General features: G+C 40.2%; 1 non-coding gene across 1 annotated transcript; it reads left to right on the top strand.

The window, feature by feature from the left end:
• Positions 1-400: 400 nt before the first annotated feature.
• LOC126010090 (U1 spliceosomal RNA) lies at positions 401-564 on the top strand. The gene has a single exon (XR_007496227.1). It is a non-coding gene; the product is annotated as a U1 spliceosomal RNA (small nuclear RNA).
• The last annotated feature ends 16,468 nt before the right edge of the window (positions 565-17,032 follow it).

Below are 17,032 nucleotides of genomic sequence, written 5' to 3'. Positions count from 1 at the left end.
GTAAGGACATGAGCACTCCTTTTTCTGGCTGAGTGATACAAATATATCTTGCTGTTGTCTCTAAAAATACCTTTTAATTGAAGTGTCATTGACGTATAATAACTTCCACATATTTAAGTACAACTTAATGAGTTTTATTTTATATATTGTGTTAGTCAGAGTTCTCCAGAGAAAGAGAACCAACAGTTCATGTACAATGTGCACACACACATACACATTTTGAGGACTTGCTATGGAAACTCAAAATACTCTGATCTGTTGCCTGCAAGCTAGAGACAAGGAGACTTTCATCTGAAGGTATAAGGGGGTAGAAAATTGAAGGGGAGCTGATAATCTAAATCTGAGGTGGGAGAAGAGGAGGTGATATAATCCTTCTGAAGCAATAAAAAAAGGGGAAAGTATATTTACCTGGCAGGGGCGATTCCATGATCACGAAGGTGGTTTCCCCAGGGTGAGGCTCTCTCATTGCACACCGGGCGTGTTGACCCCTGCGATTTCCCCAAATGTGAGAAACTCGACTGTGTAATTTATTGTAGTGGGGGACTGCGTGTGTGCTCTCCCCTGAGAAGAAAAAAAGGGGGGTGAAGTGTTTCTATTTATTAAATTGAAATTTATTTTTTGATTTTTGGGTCACACCGGCAGCTCTCAGGGGTTACTCCTGGCTCTATGCTCAGAAATAGCTCCTGGCAGACTTGGGGGACCATATGGGATGCCAGGATTCGAACCACCATCCTTCTGCATGCAAGGCAAACACCTTACCTCCATGCTATCTCTCCAGCCCCTATTTATTTAAATTTAAATTTAAAATTTTTTTTTGGTTTTTGGGACACACAAGGTGATACTCAGGGGTAACTCCTAGAAATTACTCCTGTCAGGCTTTGGGGATCATATGGGATGCTGCTGACCAAACTGGCCACAAGCAAGGCAAATGCCCTGCCTTTTGTGTTACCACTCTGGCCCCCTTATTAAAATTTTTAATAAATAAATTATTAAAATATATAATTGAATCACCAGGAGATGCACAGTTACAACGTTGTTTATGATTGAGATTCAGTCATACAATGTACAATACTCTTCATCAGTGTACAGTTTTAGGCTCGCCACAGTAAAGCCCACCTCAAGAGGAGGGCAGTCAATTGAAATCTCTGCATTGGGCAACACCCTAATAAACACACATAGAAATAACATGTATCCTGGGAATCCTGTTCCTCAGTCAAGTTCACTCATAACTTTAGCCTTCTTTCATGTACACCTGTGAACTTCTCACCACACAGAGACAGTGAACATGCCCATTTTCCTAAAAAATTTCCTGTGACTCTGTAATTACCTTTCTATCTGCCCAGCCTCTCCTCTCTTTGTCTCTGCAGACAACCCCCAATCTACTCTCAAGTCAGTATATATTAGTTTAGCTGGTTCCAGAGCTTTGCAAAATGGAATCATACATTGACTCTTTCTGTTTGTCTTCCTTCCCTCAGGATAATTATTTCAAGGTTCATTCAGGTTGTTGCATGTTCATTCCTTAATGAGCCATGAATAACAGCAGTGCCTTATATGGATAACTCATAATTTGTTGATTCATTCCATGTTGATGAAAGTATGTAATTTTTTTCTATTTTTGGTTTTTACAAGTAAGGTTGTTTTGAATATTTAATAAGCATACACCTTCATTTTGGGGAGGATTCTTTAATAAACATACACCTTTATTTTGGAATGGATCAATACCAACAAATAGAATAACTAGGTCATAAGGTAGATAAATGATAACTTTAAATAAACTTTCAAACTGTGTTTCAAGTGATAGGCCATTATACAAGTCAGTGGTGTACAAAGGGTCTAGTTTCTCTACTTGCTTGATAACAGTATTAGCATGTTCACTATTTATAATTTCAGACTGAGTAGATATGTAGTAACATCTTAGTTTTCAGTTCACATTTCCAAAATCCTACTTAGACTGACCATTTTTTCATGTGCATTAAAAATGTTTTTATTGTAGCAAAAATTACCTAAGGCCAGGCTATCCACTAACAATTTGTCTTACCTCTATATACATTGCTGTACAGTTTTTTTTGTGTGTGTTTGTGTGTGTGTGTGTTATGTGTATGTGTTTCCATCTCCTTTTCTATAAAGTTATTTATTCAAATCATCTTTGGATCATTTTATATTGTGTTGTTTGGGTTTTTTTTACCATTGATTTTAGCCTGCTTTTTAATTTTCTGATTAATCAGATGTGTAATTTATAATTACTTCCCCTTGGACTTTGGCTACTTTTTTCCCTGATATTTTTGGTAGTATCTGTTGAAAAGAAGATATTCTTTTCTTTCTTTTTTTTTTTAAGTGGTTTTTGGGTCACACCCGGCAGCGCTCAGGGGTTGCTCCTGGCTCTCTGCTCAGAAATCGCTCCTGGCAGGCACAGGGGACCATATGGGATGCCGGGATTCGAACCACCATCCTTCTGCGTCTAAGGCAAATGCCTTACCACTGTGCTATCTCTCCGGCCCCAAGAACATAATCTTAATAGGAAGGGTTTTGTAGGAGTTTGTTATTTGGAGCTATCCCTAATTTAGGAATCAAGGGTCACTTCTGGTGGTGCTGGGGGACCATATACAACATTAGGGAAGGAACTGGCATTAGCTGCATGTAAAACAAACAACTTAATCCTTGTACTATCTCTTCAACTCAAGATTTGCTTTGTGATCTCATTTATTAAATTTACCTTTTATGGGTTGTGTTTTTAGAGTGAAAAATAAAAACCTCTAGCTAACCTAAAGTCACAAATGTTTCTTCAGAAAGTTTTATTCGTTAGGCTTTCATACTTCAGTTTTTGAGTTAATTTTTTTATGTTGTGCAAGATATACATCAAGTTATTCTTTTGTCACATTGATCTTAAGCTATTCTGGAGAAACTTGTTGAAAACTTATCCTTTCTCCATAAAAATACCTCTACACCTTTTGTATTTCGTTCCACAAATTTATCTTTATAGTTTAATACCAATAACACTAGTATGACACTGTTTGGATTAGTGAGGTTTTATAAGTTTTTTAAAAGTCAGGTCATATAAATCCTGTATGATTGTTCTTTATGAAGTTGTTCATTCTGTTCTAGGGCCTCTGTATTTCATATATGTTTTAGAATTAGCTTGCAATTTTTTTCTACAAAAGAAGAAAGAAGAAAAGGTCTTTTGATGTTCTTATGATTGCTGCATTGGATTTGTAGATCAGTTAAAGAGTATCTGATGCCACTAACATTTTATGCTATCTTGTTATTTATTTAGATTTTCAGTAATTATCATCATCACCGTGTTTTTTTTTGGAGGGGTTGGATCACACGGGGTGATGCTCAGGGATTACTCCTGGCTATACTCTCAGAAATCGCTCCTGGTTTGGGGGACCAAATGGGTCGCCAGGGGATCGAACCAGGTCTGTCCTAGGTTAGCGCGTGCAAGACAAACAGCCTACTGCTTGCACCACTGCTCCGGCCTCAACATTTTATATTTTTTGACATATAAATCTTATACTCCATTGGTTAGATTTCTCTTAAGTCTTTCATACTTTAATGCTATTATAAATGGTTTTATTTTAAAATTAAGATTTTTAGTTGTTTATTACTAACATATAGAAATATAATTGCGAGGGGGCGGGGCAAAAATAATAGAAAAAAAAAGAAATATAATTGCTTTTTATATAATGATCTTATTTATTTATTTATTTATTTATTTATTTTTTTTTTGCTTGTGGTAGTGGTCAGGATTACTCCTGGTTCTGTACTCAGGGATCATTCCCAGTCATGCTCAGGATATCATATGCAGGAAGAACGATTGAACCCAGATCAGCTGCATGAAAGACAAGCTACTTACCTTATGTACTATCTCTCTTTACTGTGTATTGATTTTATTTATTTATTACAGACTTGCTAAACTCACTTTTTTAGGTGAAGTAGCCTTTTTTGTAAATTCCATAGAATTTTCTTCTTGTAAAAATATATGGATTATGTCTTATTGCACTGGCTAAATACTAATACTAAATAGAAATTATGAGAGTTAACATTCTTGCTTTTTCTCTTGATATCAAAAGAAAAATATTCATTTTATACTATTAAATGTGACAATTGCAGTAAATTTTATTTTGGAAAAAAAAGCCCTTTCACTTCAAGTCTTAGTTTTTCATAGTAGCTATCAGGAATATAATGTTGGTTTTCACCATTTTGCTAATGAATATTCTGCATGTGTTAAGATGATCGTATGGCTTTGTTCTAGAAAAGATTTAAAATGGTGAGTTACAACAGCTCATTTTTTGAACACTGAACCAGTATTACCTTCTAAACTAATCCTATTTGGTCATATTCTTCTTATGAATTATTATATTTAATTTAAAATATTTATAAGAAGGACTGGACAGCAGTAGGGTGTTTGCCTTACATGCAAACCAATCCAAGATGGATGGAGGTTTGAATTCTGGCATCGCATATGGTCCCCCATGCCTGCCAGGAGCGATTTCTGAGCGCAGAACCAGGAGTAACCCCTGAGCACTGCCCGTGAGACCAATAAACAAAAAAAAATTTTTATAAGAGTTCTTGCATCTCTAAAAAGATAAGAGTGATCATACTAGGGTTAAATTGCTTGCCTCATATGAGTCGTCTCTGGTACAAATTCCTGGTATCACATATGGTTTTCCAATCAATGTCAGAAATGATCCCAGCACAGTCAGGAATAAGCCCTGAACAGTCAGATGTTCAATAAATAAGAGGACACACGGAAATGGAGATACATACCCTGCTCATAGATTGGTAGGATTAACATAATTAAAATGGCAATACTCCCCAAAACATTGTACAGATTTAATGCAATCCCTCTAAAGATACCCGTAACATTCTTTAAAGAAGAGGATCAAACACTCCTGAAATTCATTTGGAACAATAAACACCAGCGAATAGCTTTAACAACCCTTGGGAAAAGGAATACGGGAGGCATCACTTTCCCCAACTTTAAATTGTATTAAAAGTCTATAGTCATTAAAACAGCATGGTACTGAAATAATAAAGACAGATCCTCAGATCAGTGGAATAGACTTGAGTATTCAGAGAATGTTCCTCATACATATAATAAATTAATTTTTGATAAAGGGGCAATAAATGCAAAATGGAGCAAGAAAAGCCTCTTCAACATGCGGTGTTGGCACAACTGGTCAGCTACTTGCAAAAAAAGTGAACTCAGACCTCCATCTAACACTGTGCACAAAGGTCAAATCCAAATGGATTAAAGGCCTTGATGTCAGACCCAAAACCATAAGGGATATAGAACAATGCGTAGGTAAAACAGTCCATGACATTGAGACTAAAGGCATCTTCAAGGAGGGAACAGCACTCTCCAAACAAGTGGAAGCAGAGATAAACTGATGGGACTATATTAAGCTGAGAAGCTTCTGCACCTCAAAGGAAATAGTGCCAAGGATAGAAAAGCCACCCACAGAATAGGAGAAACTATTCACCCAATACGCATCAGATAAGGGGCTAATATCGAAGATATACAAGATTCTGAGAGAACTGAACAAGAAAAAAATTTAACCCAACAAAAAATGGAGAAAAGAAATGAACAGACACTTCCCCAAAGGAGAAATACAAATGGCCAAAAGACACATGAGAAAATGCTCCACATCACTAATCAGCAGGGTGATGCAAATCAAAACAATGATTACCATGATTACTATGAGGTACCATCTCACACTACTGAGACTGACACACATCATAAAGAATTTAACTAAATAATTTAACTAAATAATGAATAATAATAAATTAAATAAATTTATCTAAAAATTTAACTAAATAATTGTAAAAATAAAAGCTCTGAGCACCCTAAGGTGAGATTCCAAAAAGAAAATAAAAAGATCTAAGCTTATCATTTCATTTTCTTTTAGCATCTTTGTCTTGGGTTTGGTATTAAAGTAGTGCAGGTCTCATAGAATATTGAGAAGTTTTTTTAGATTTTCTGTAAGAATTTTATGGAATTGAAAATTGTTTAAGAATCTGGTAAAATTCCCAAACAAAATTATCTTAGTTAGGAGCTTGTCTTTATGAGAAGGTTTAATTTTAGGTGAGTTGAAGAGAGAGGCACATCTGGTAGGGTATGTGAAGATTTTAAATGGCAAATCCAATTTTGTAGGTAATGGTTTTGGGGATACCCAGTCATGCTCAGGGACTTTTCCTGGCTCTGTACTCAAGGATTGATTCTGATGGTGCTTGGGGATTATATATTTTGCTGGGAATCAAGCCAGAGTCAACTGCATGCAAGTAAAGTACCTTATCTCTATTATCTTTCTGACTCAAGTCTAATTTCTTTAGTTAGATGATCTAGGGCTCACATTTCTGTCTCCCATTTTTCATGGATCACTGCCTTTCATTGCCTGCTGTTCAGTGTTTTAAGAGTGATTATTTTATATATTTTATGTTGTTGGTTTGTTTTTTTTCAGTTAGTTTCAGTAGGAAAAATAAAATCTAGTATTTGTTCTTTCAGCTTGGTTCACAAAGAGAGGTCTTCAGACTTGACTGTCTTTGTAGGCTCATTGATTCCAGATTTTTAATCATCTCCATGGAAAAATTTGAGGCAGATTTTTGTTGCTAAAATTCATTACATTATATTAGATAGTTTCTTCATTTTAATAGACTATACCTATGGTCAGGTTTTGACACTCCACTGGGCAAAATAAGTCAACTTGTAGAAAAATACTAGAAAATTTCCCAACCCACAGAAGCCTTAAAATTTCCAGCAGTTAATCATTTCATGAATAATCCTCTCCTAAACTGCTCCTCCACAATTTACATATCTCTGAGAAAAATAACATCCTAAATCCTTAATCCTTGATGCTCATCAACTCATCAGTTTTTATCTTAACAACAGGAACAGTTGAGAACCCTAACCTGTCAATAACAGGATATAGAATGTGGGGAAAAGGATGCAGAAATAGCTATAAGTCATCTTTATTTTGCAGCTTGAAACTTTTTTTTGTTTTGTTTTGTTTTTTGGGCCACACCCGGTGACGCTCAGGGGTTACTCCTGGCTATGCGCTCAGAAGTCTCTCCTTGCTTGGGGGACCATATGGGACGCGGGAGGGGGGGATAGAACCGAGGTCCATCCTAAGCTAGCACTGGCAAGGCAGAGACACCTTACCTCTAGGCAGGGGTCTCAAACTCAATTTACCTGGGGGCCACAGGAGGCAAAGTTGGGGTGATTCTTGAGTGCAAAGTCAGTAGTAAGCCTTGAACATTGGGGGGTGTGACCCAAACAACTAAAACAAAACAAAACAAAAAAGATTCCTCTAGGGCAGGGCCACAAAATGTACGGAGGGCCGCAAACGGCCCGCGGGCCGCAAGTTTGAGACCCCTGCCTAGCACCACGGCGCCGGCCCGCAGCTTGAAACTTTTACCAACAATATGAATTAGTCCTACATCCTCAAGTCAATGACTCCCTGCAGAAAGACTGGGAATTGTTTTTCTGACTCAAGGATCAAGAAGCTTTCATTGGTTCCTGGAATTCTGTCATTCTCTAAGCAATTGTACCTTGAACACAGCATATTCTGATCTGGCCACTGAATTCTCTGACTACAGAAAATTATTAATGGATTGGATTAGGATTCTTCCTTATGAAGAAGGCAAAAAAAGTGATGGATACTTCTGATGCAGACACAAATTACGTGTTGGGGATGCATTATCAACCTTTTACTCATTTTTTGAGGGGAGGTGACACCTGGCAGCACTCAGGGGTTCCTCCTGGCTCTGTGCTCAGAAATCGATCCTGGCAGGCTCAGGGGACCATATGGAATGCCAGGATTCGAACCACCATCCTTCTGCATGCAAGGCAAACGCTTTACCTTCATGCTATCTCTCCGGCCCCAACCTTTTTACTCTTGATTCAAACAGGACTACAGACCCAAAGTGGATTTCCAACCATCTGTCAATAGATTAAGAATTATCTTACACACAAGAATATTTGTCAAGATCTCAGTTGGGTATCTCTTTAAGTGAGCCTGAAATAAATTTTTAAAAGGAGTGGTGACTTTGCATTCTTGTGGCTTCTTGAAATGAAACTAAAATGAGTTTCCAAATTCTTTGTTATCTTTTTAGCAGAATAGGTCAGATAGAGACCTTTGATAATTCAGAAAGAAACAGCAGTGATTTACACACCCAAGATAATCACTGAAATCGATCACACATGAGGGAAGGATAATTGAGAATGAGTCTGTGGAAAAGGGATGGAAGGTAGACCATAGATACTTGTTTTCAGTACCCTCTATAGACAACTATTCCACCTATTTTGAGGACTTGATGAGAAAGAGAAAAAAACAATTCCTTGAGAAAGAAGAAACAGTTACTTTATTCATTAAGTTGACATTCTCACTGGTCTTTAATCTCCCCCACCCACCCAAGATATTGTAGAAGGAAAGACATAGAGGGCCTACATACGAAACAGAACTACACAATATAGAATAGAGTTGAATCCTATTAAATCTTAGACTTGTTGGGACCAGAGAGATAGCACAGCGGTGTTTGCTTTGCAAGTGGACGACCCAGGACCTTAGGTGGTTGGTTCGAATCCCAGCATCCTATATGGTCCCCTATGTCTGCCAGGAGCTATTTCTGAGCAGATAGCCAGGAGTAACCCCTGAGCATCGCCGGATGTGGCCCAAACCCCCCCCCCCCCAATCTTAGACTTGAAAACACAGATTTCCAGCCCCTACTCCAAGACACTTGAATTAAAAAAGTCCGGGATAGGGGCCGGAGTGATGGCACAGGCGGTAGGGCATTTGCCTTGTATGTGCTAACCTAGGACAGACTTCAGTTTGATCTCCTGGCATCCCGTATGGTCCTCCAAGCCAGGAGCTATGTTAGAGAGCATAGCCAGGAGCAACCCCTGAGCATCACTGGGTGTGGCCCAAAAAACAAAACCAAACAACAACAACAACAACAACAACAAAAACAGCTCTTGAATAGGCCCCACCCCAGCCTTTTTAGGGCACAAGTACCCAGAGTTTCTAGTATGGACCTCACCTCACTGTAGAAACATTGACCTAGATCTTTTAAGTTAAAGTTCTTATATTATTGGAAAGTTTGAGTACTTCCCAAGAAAGCAGCTTTTCAGGATAAGGGAGAACTGTGTTAACTGAATTACAAAGGAATAATTAAAAAGAGCCACTGGCAGGGAAAGGCAGGAAGATCATTCTAGAAAGAGCAGCTGTCTCTGCCTGAATTGCCACCTTCCTCGTCTCCCTAGGGCACCTGCATCAGGCTCTACAGTCCTCAGGTGAAGGTCAGTGGTTTTCAACTGGTTCCCGGAGGTATTGGTCATCGGGTATAAAATGCTGTATGTAAACCCTTGCCAGAGGAGACAGTGACGGACAGTTCTAGTTTCTCAGGGAAGCAAAGTGGAAAGGCCTTGTGTTGGGCAGGATTTGGAACTAGGCCACACTTATTGGCCAAACAAAGGCAGGCCCTGTGGGTGAACATGCCAATAGCCAAGTGGGTACTGCTGTACCACAAAGAGAGGTAGCAGCAGGGCCAGCCAGCAAGTCACAGGAGAAGCCTGCAAGCAGATAACCAGCCAGAGCGGGGCCTGAGCTTGGCAAGATTTCTGTTGGGCATTTAGGAGGCCACTGGCCCTTCTGTGCTAGGGCTGGGATCCCAGCCAGGCAGGCCTGTCCTATTAGACTGGGAGACAATAAGGAAAATCAGGCCAAGGCTGGGAAGTGTTTGGACTTGAACCTTTTTTTTCCTACTGATATGGGTGGAAGAAATAGGGAGCCATTGAAGTAGTAGGGGAGAGAAAGAGAGAGAGACACAGAGAGAGAGAGAGAGAGAGAGAGAGAGAGAGAGAGAGAGACAGAGACAGAGACAGAGACAGAGAGACAGAGAGACAGAGGTAGAGGCATAGACAAAGAGAGACAGAGAGATACAGAGACAGGAGACAGAGAAAAGTTACATATTCAAAAGAAAGTGTGGACTTCTTCAGAGGGGAGAGAGTACCTCTCAAGCGAAAAATAAATAAGTTACATTTCTTTTTTTTTAAATAATATATTTATTTAAGAACCATGATTACAAGCATGTTTGTAGTTGGGTTTTATTTATAAAAAAAAGAACATCTCCCCCCCCTTCACAAGTGCAACCTTCCTACCACCAATGCTCACAATCTCCCTCCTCTCCCATCCCTTGCCTATATATGAGTTAGGCATTCTATTTTTCTCACTCACTACCATTGTCATCATAGTTGTTAGTGTAGTTATTTCTCTAATTGAACTTACCACACTTTGTGGTAAGCTTCATATCATGAGTCAGTCCTTTCAGCACTCATCTCTGTTGTCTCTGGGCATTATTATATATAATTATTATATATAATATATAATAATGTCTTATTTTTTCTTTTTTTTTTTTTTTTTTTTTTTTTTTTTTGGGTTTTTATTTTTTATTTTTTATCTTTATTTAAACACCGTGATTACAAACATGATTATAGTTGTATGATTACAGTCATGTAAAGAGCACCCCCCCTTCACCGGTGTAACATTCCCACCACCAATTTCCCAGATCTCCCTCCTCCCCACCCCCCTACACCTGTACTCGAGACAGGCTTTCTACTTCCCTCATTCATTCACATTTTATGATAGTTTTCAGTGTAGTCATCTCTGTAACTGCACTCATCACTCTATGTGATGAGCTGCATGTCCTGAGCTGCACCTACCAGCCCTCATCTCTCTTGTCTCTGAGATATTGTTAAAAATGTCCTTCATTTTTCTTAAAGCCCATAGATGAGTGAAACCATTCTGCGTCTTTCTCTCTCCCTCTGACTTACTTCACTCAGCATAATAGATTCCATGTACATCCATGTATTGGAAAATTTCATGACTTCATCTCTCCTGATGGCTGCATAGTATTCCATTGTGTATATGTACCACAGTTTCTTCAGCCACTCATCTGTTGAAGGGCATCTTGGTTGTTTCCAGAGTCTGGCTATTGTAAATAGCGCTGCAATGAATATAGGAGTAAGGAAGGGTTTTTTGTATTGTATTTTTGTGTTTCTTGGGTATATTCCTAGGAGTGGTATAGCTGGATCGTATGGAAGCTCAATTTCCAGTTTGTGAAGGAATCTCCATATCGCTTTCCATAAAGGTTGTACTAGACGGCATTCCCACCAGCAGTGAAAAAGAGTTCCTTTCTCTCCACATCCCCGCCAGCACTGCTTGTTTTCCTTTCTTGTGATGTGTGCCAATCTCAGTGGCGTGAGGTGGTACCTCATAGTAGTTTTGATTTGCATCTCCCTGACGATTAGTGATGTTGAACATCTTTTCATGTGCCTTTTGGCCATTTGCCTTTCTTCTTTTTCAAAGTGTCTGTTCATTTCTTCTCCCCATTTTTTGATGGGGTTAGTTGTTTTTTTCTTGTATAGTTCTGTCAGTACCTTGTAAATTTTGGATATTAGCCCTTTATCTGATGTGTATTGGGTGAATAATTTCTCCCACTCAGTGGGTGGCCTTTGTATTCTGGGCGCTATTTCCTTTGAGATGCAGAAGCTTTTCAGCTTAATATAGTCCCATCTGTTTATCTCTGCTTCCACTTGCTTGGAAAGTGCTGTCTCCTCCTTAAAGATGCCTTTAGTCTCAATGTCCTGGAGTGTTTCACCTACATGTTGTTCTATATACCTTATAGTTTCAGTTCTGATATCAAGGTCTTTAATCCATTTGGATTTTACCTTTGTATATGGTGTTAGCTGGGGGTCTGAGTTCGCTTTTTTGCAAGTGGTTAACCAGTTGTGCCAACACCACTTGTTGAATAGGCTTTCCCTGCTCCATTTAGGATTTTTTGCTCCTTTATCAAAAACAAGGTGGTTATATGTCTGAGGAACCTTCTCTGAGTACTCAAGCCTATTCCACTGATCTGAGGGTCTGTTTTTATTCCAATACCATGCTGTTTTTATAACTGTTGCTTTGTAATACAACTTAAAATTGGGGAAAGTAATGCCTCCCATATTCCTTTTCCCAAGGAGTGCTTTAGCTATTCGAGGTTGTTTGTTGTTCCAGATGAATTTCAGAAGTATTTGATCCACTTCTTTGAAAAATGTCATGGGTATCTTTAGAGGAATCGCGTTAAATCTGTACAATGCTTTTGGAAGTATTGCCATTTTAATGATGTTGATCCTGCCAATCCATGAGCATGGTATGTGTTTCCATTTCCGCGTGTCCTCTCTTATTTCTTGGAGCAGTGTTTTGTAGTTTTCTTTGTATAGATCCTTCACATCTTTAGTCAGGTTGACTCCAAGATATTTGAGTTTGTGTGGAACTAATGTGAATGGGATTGTTCTCTTAATGTCCATTTCTTCCCTATCATTATTCGTGTATAAAAAGGCCATTGATTTTTGTGTGTTAATTTTGTATCCTGCCACTTTGCTATACAAATCTATTATTTCTAGAAGCTTTTTGGTAGAGTCTTTAGGGTTTTCTAAGTAGAGTATCATGTCATCTGCAAACAGTGAGAGCTTGACTTCTTCCTTTCCTATCTGAATTCCCTTGATATCTTTTTCTTGCCTAATCGCTATAGCAAGTACTTCCAGTGCTATGTTGAATAGGAGTGGTGAGAGAGGACAGCCTTGTCTTGTACCAGAATTTAGAGGAAAGGATTTTAGTTTTTCTCCATTGAGGATAATATTTGCCACTGGCTTCTGGTAGATGGCTTTGACTATATTGAGAAAGGTTCCTTTTATTCCTATCTTGCTGAGAGTTTTAATCAAGAATGGGTGTTGAACCTTATCAAATGCTTTTTCTGCATCTATTGATATGACCATGTGATTTTTATTTTTGTTGTTGTTTATGTTGTGTATTATATTAATAGATTTACGGATGTTAAACCATCCTTGCATTCCTGGGATGAAACCTACTTGATCAAAGTGAATGATCTTCTTGATGAGGCACTGGATCCTGTTCGCCAGGATTTTGTTGAGGATCTTTGCATCTGTGTTCATCAGGGATATTGGTCTGTAATTTTCTTTTTTGGCAGCATCTCTATCAGGTTTTGGTATTAAGGTGATGTTGGCTTCATAAAAGCTATTTGGAAGTATTCCTGTTTTTTCGATTTCATAAAAGAGCCTGGCCAGAATTGGTAGTAGTTCCTCTTGAAAGGTTTGAAAGAATTCATTCGTGAATCCATCAGGGCCTGGGCTTTTGTTTTTGGGTAAATTTTTGATTACAGTTTTAATTTCCTCAATAGTGATGGGGGTGTTTAGATATGCTACCTCTTCTTTATTCAACCGTGGAAGGTTATATGAGTTCAGAAATTTATCCATTTCTTCCAGGTTCTCATATTTAGTGGCATAGAGTTTCTCAAAGTATTCTCTGAATACCCTTTGAATCTCTGCAGTATCTGTAGTGATCTCCCCCTTCTCATTTCTAATACGCGTTATCAAGTTTCTCTCTTTCTTTTGCTTTGTGAGTTTTGCCAATGGTCTATCAATCTTGTTTATTTTTTCAAAGAACCAACTTCTGCTTTCGTTGATCTTTCGGATTGTTTTTTGGGTTTCCACTTCGTTGATTTCTGCTCTCAGCTTTGTTATTTCCTTCTGTCTCCCTATTTTTGGGTCCTTTTGTTGAGCACTTTCTAGTTCTATTAGCTGTGTCATTAAGCTACTCAGGTAAGCTCCTTCTTCCTTCCTGATGTGTGCTTGCAAAGCTATAAATTTTCCTCTCAGTACTGCTTTTGCTGTGTCCCATAAGTTCTGATAGTTTGTGTCTTTATTGTCATTTGTTTCCAGGAACCTTTTGATTTCCTCCTTGATTTCATCTCGGACCCACTGGTTATTGAGTATGAGGCTGTTTAACTTCCAGGTGTTAAATTTTTTCTTCTGTGTCCCTTTGCAGTTCACATCTAACTTCAGAGCCTTGTGGTCAGCAAAGGCAGCCTGCAAAATGTCTATCTTTTTTATTTTATGGAGGTATGTTTTATGTGCCAGCACATGATCTATCCTGGAGAATGATCCATGTACATTGGAAAAGAATGTGTATCCAGGTTTCTGAGGATAGAGTGCCCTATATATATCTACTAGGCCTCTTTCATCCATTTCTTTTTGCAGGTCTAGTATATTTTTGTTGGGTTTCCATTTGGTTGACCTATCAAGTGTTGACAAGCCTGTGTTGAGGTCTCCCACAATTATTGTGTTATTATTGATATCCTTCTTCAGATTTGTCAACAATTGTATTAAATACTTTGCTGGACCCTCATTCGGTGCGTATATGTTTAGGAGAGTGATTTCTTCTTGCTGTACAAATCCCTTGATTAGTACATAATATCCATCTTTGTCCCTTACAATTTTTCTGAGTATAAAGTTTGTGTCATCTGATATTAGTATGGCCACCCCCGCTTTTTTAAGGGTGTTGTTTGCTTGAATGATTTTCCTCCAGCCTTTGATTTTGAGTCTATGTTTATTCTGACTATTCAGGTGTGTTTCTTGTAGACAGCAGAAGGTTGGCTTCAGTTTTTTGATCCATTTCGCCACTCTGTGCCTCTTAACTGGTGCATTTAGTCCATTGACATTGAGAGAAATAATTGTCATGGGATTTATTGCCATCTTTGTGTAGAAGTTTGGTGTGTTTTTTGTTCTGTCTTGTTTTTAGAGTAGATCTTTCAGTTTTTCTTTTAAGGCTGGTTTTGAGTCTGCAAAGATTTTGAGCTGTTGTTTATCTGTGAAGCCGTGTATACATCCGTCAAACCTGAAACTTAGTTTTGCTGGGTGCAATATTCTTGGCGAAGCATTTATTTCATTGAGTTTTGCCACTACGTCCCACCACTGCCTTCTGGCCTTGAGTGTTTCTGGTGACAGGTCTGCTGTAAATTTCAAGGATGCTCCGTGGAATGTAATTTCCCTTTTCGATCTTGCTGCTTGCAGTATTCTATCTCTATCGGTGGGTTTCATCATGGTGACTAGGATGTGTCTTGGGGTGTTTCTACTGGGGTCTTTTTTAGCTGGTACTCTTCGGGCATGCAGGATTTGGTCACATGTTTTCTTTAGCTCTGGTAGTTTCTCTGTGATGATGTTCTTAACCATTGATTCTTCCTGAAGATTTTCTTCTTGGGTCTCTGGAACTCCAATGATTCTGAAGTTGTTTCTGTTGAGCTTATCAAAGACTTCTATTTTCATCTTCTCATATTCTTTGAGTAAATTTTCCATTGTCTGATCATTTGATTTGAGGTTTTTTTCTAATCTCTTCTGCTGTGTAAAGTTGTTATGCATCTCATCTTCTAAAGCACTAATTCTATCCTCAGCTGCTGTTAACCTGTTGGAAAACTCATCCATTATGTTCTTCAATTCGTCTATTGAGTTTTTCAGACCTGTTATCTGATCTGATATTTCAGTTTGGAGTTTTCTGATTTCTGTCTTCATATTCTCTTGATTTTTATTAGTGCTCTGATTTATACTTTCTTTGATATCTGATAGCAACCTCCATATTTCGTCTCTAAACTCCATTTCTGAAAGACTGCTTAGGTAGTTGGTCGTTGTTGGGTCATCAGAGTTTCCATCTTCATTCTCTATGGTTGAAGTTGGTCTGCGTAGTCTCCCCATTGTCTCGCTTACGCTGTGGGTTTTTCTACGTGTTGTGGTGGTACTCATTGGCGAGGTGGAGTGCGCGGCCGCGAAGCGCAGCGGAGCGGCCGCGCTCCGGCCCCCAAACACTCACCTCAGCCAAGGCAAGCCGTCAGGGGATGCCTGGGGAGGCCCCCAAGTGTCTGCCAAGCAAAGAAACCAGCACAATCCACAACTCCAACAGAAAACTCACAGCCCCAGCGAGACACGCCTTGAAGAGATTAATGCTGAATCAGGTCAAAGTTCCCAGGTTGATGCAGGCTGGGGGAGGTCCCAAAATGTCTGCCGGGCCTAGGGGTCCAGCAGTCAGCCTGATCTGCAACTCCGGCCCCCAAACACTCACCTCAGCCGAGGCAAGCCGTCAGGGGATGCCTGGGGAGGCCCCCAAGTGTCTGCCAAGCAAAGAAACCAGCACAATCCACAACTCCAACAGAAAACTCACAGCCCCAGCGAGACACGCCTCAGCCGAGGCAAGCCGTCAGGGGATGCCTGGGGAGGCCCCCAAGTGTCTGCCAAGCAAAGAAACCAGCACAATCCACAACTCCAACAGAAAACTCACAGCCCCAGCGAGACACGCCTCAGCCGAGGCAAGCCGTCAGGGGATGCCTGGGGAGGCCCCCAAGTGTCTGCCAAGCAAAGAAACCAGCACAATCCACAACTCCAACAGAAAACTCACAGCCCCAGCGAGACACGCCTCAGCCGAGGCAAGCCGTCAGGGGATGCCTGGGGAGGCCCCCAAGTGTCTGCCAAGCAAAGAAACCAGCACAATCCACAACTCCAACAGAAAACTCACAGCCCCAGCGAGACACGCCTTGAAGAGATTAATGCTGAATCAGGTCAAAGTTCCCAGGTTGATGCAGGCTGGGGGAGGTCCCAAAATGTCTGCCGGGCCTAGGGGTCCAGCAGTCAGCCTGATCTGCAACTCCGGCCCCCAAACACTCACCTCAGCCGAGGCAAGCCGTCAGGGGATGCCTGGGGAGGCCCCCAAGTGTCTGCCAAGCAAAGAAACCAGCACAATCCACAACTCCAACAGAAAACTCACAGCCCCAGCGAGACACGCCTCAGCCGAGGCAAGCCGTCAGGGGATGCCTGGGGAGGCCCCCAAGTGTCTGCCAAGCAAAGAAACCAGCACAATCCACAACTCCAACAGAAAACTCACAGCCCCAGCGAGACACGCCTCAGCCGAGGCAAGCCGTCAGGGGATGCCTGGGGAGGCCCCCAAGTGTCTGCCAAGCAAAGAAACCAGCACAATCCACAACTCCAACAGAAAACTCACAGCCCCAGCGAGACACGCCTCAGCCGAGGCAAGCCGTCAGGGGATGCCTGGGGAGGCCCCCAAGTGTCTGCCAAGCAAAGAAACCAGCACAATCCACAACTCCAACAGAAAACTCACAGCCCCAGCGAGACACGCCTCAGCCGAGGCAAGCC

Source organism: Suncus etruscus, chromosome 5 (genome assembly GCF_024139225.1).
Source record: "Suncus etruscus isolate mSunEtr1 chromosome 5, mSunEtr1.pri.cur, whole genome shotgun sequence".
NCBI lineage: Eukaryota > Metazoa > Chordata > Mammalia > Eulipotyphla > Soricidae > Suncus > Suncus etruscus.
Note: the sequence above shows the minus strand (reverse complement) of the source record. Positions and strands in the feature narration are given on the sequence as shown.